Source organism: Cynocephalus volans, chromosome 12, assembly GCF_027409185.1.
Source record: "Cynocephalus volans isolate mCynVol1 chromosome 12, mCynVol1.pri, whole genome shotgun sequence".
NCBI classification, from domain to species: domain Eukaryota; kingdom Metazoa; phylum Chordata; class Mammalia; order Dermoptera; family Cynocephalidae; genus Cynocephalus; species Cynocephalus volans.
Window position 1 is genome coordinate 99,447,172 of NC_084471.1, and position 1,072 is coordinate 99,448,243.

Here is a 1,072-nt window from a genome sequence, read left to right on the forward strand (position 1 = left end):
TATATCTAAAGTTAAATAGAAAAATGGAGGGAACATGAATTATAGAAACACCTTGTATTCTGCTAATGTCTGAGATGAGATTGTGAGACATGAAGAGAAACTCTGATTCCATGTTCAAAAAATTGTAATAATAGATCCAAGGTTTGATCCCCGGCTTTATTTAGTCAAGGCTCCCTGAGTACACACGCTCACCAAGGAAGCGATGTACGACACCACGAAGCAGCCATTAAGTTATATATATACTGACCAACCACAAGAAAAAAAAATTGTCATAATAATTGTTTTTCAAATTTGAAATATCTTTATGGGTTTTTCCGTGTTAAAATCCATTGTAATTGCAAGCAACACTCAAGGGTAGCTATCAAAACGGTCCAATATCGTCGGAGCTTGCTATTGCAAGAAAGTCTAACCTATTCCAGTATTCTCTCTTCAATGAGACAAGCCATTATATAGACTTAAACAGTGTTACAAATAAATAAATAAATACGTCAAAAACTTTTTAAATTAAAAAAATCCATTGTAAAAAAATGTGACCAATACATAAAACATTTAAGGGGAAGTCTCTTCATAATCCCAGCCTCGGAAATAGAAACTTAACATGAGGGGTAACCTTCCAGACCAATTCTGTTTACATTTATACATGTGAATTTTTAAAATTTTTTACAAAAATAGTTTCAAAACGTAAATATTGTTCTGTGCCTGCTTTTTGCCTTAATGTAAGGTTTTTCCTATTGATACATATAAAGCTACCTGGGATGTTTCAATACCTGCAATCTGTGTCATTCTTGGATATACTATAGTTGGTTCAATCAAATAATCAATCCTGTAATCATATATCTAAGGGGTTTTTGTTTGGTTGTTTACTTTTTGTTTCTTGTTAAAATCTAATATATAACATTACAATGATCATTCTGGTAAATACGTCTTTAGTCAAAACCTGATTTTTCCCACAGGTAAATTTGTAGAAAAGGAATTGTGAATTCAAAGAGTATACACATTTTAAATACACAGTTATACAAAATACAAAGTGTGTGTGTGTGTGTGTGTGTGTGTGTGTGTGTGTGTGTGTGTG

General features: G+C 32.2%; 1 non-coding gene across 1 annotated transcript; it reads left to right on the forward strand.

The window, feature by feature from the left end:
* The first annotated feature begins 339 nt into the window (after nucleotides 1-339).
* On the forward strand, nucleotides 340-464 carry LOC134361398 (small nucleolar RNA SNORA28). Its single transcript, XR_010021425.1, has one exon. It is a non-coding gene; the product is annotated as a small nucleolar RNA SNORA28 (small nucleolar RNA).
* The last annotated feature ends 608 nt before the right edge of the window (nucleotides 465-1,072 follow it).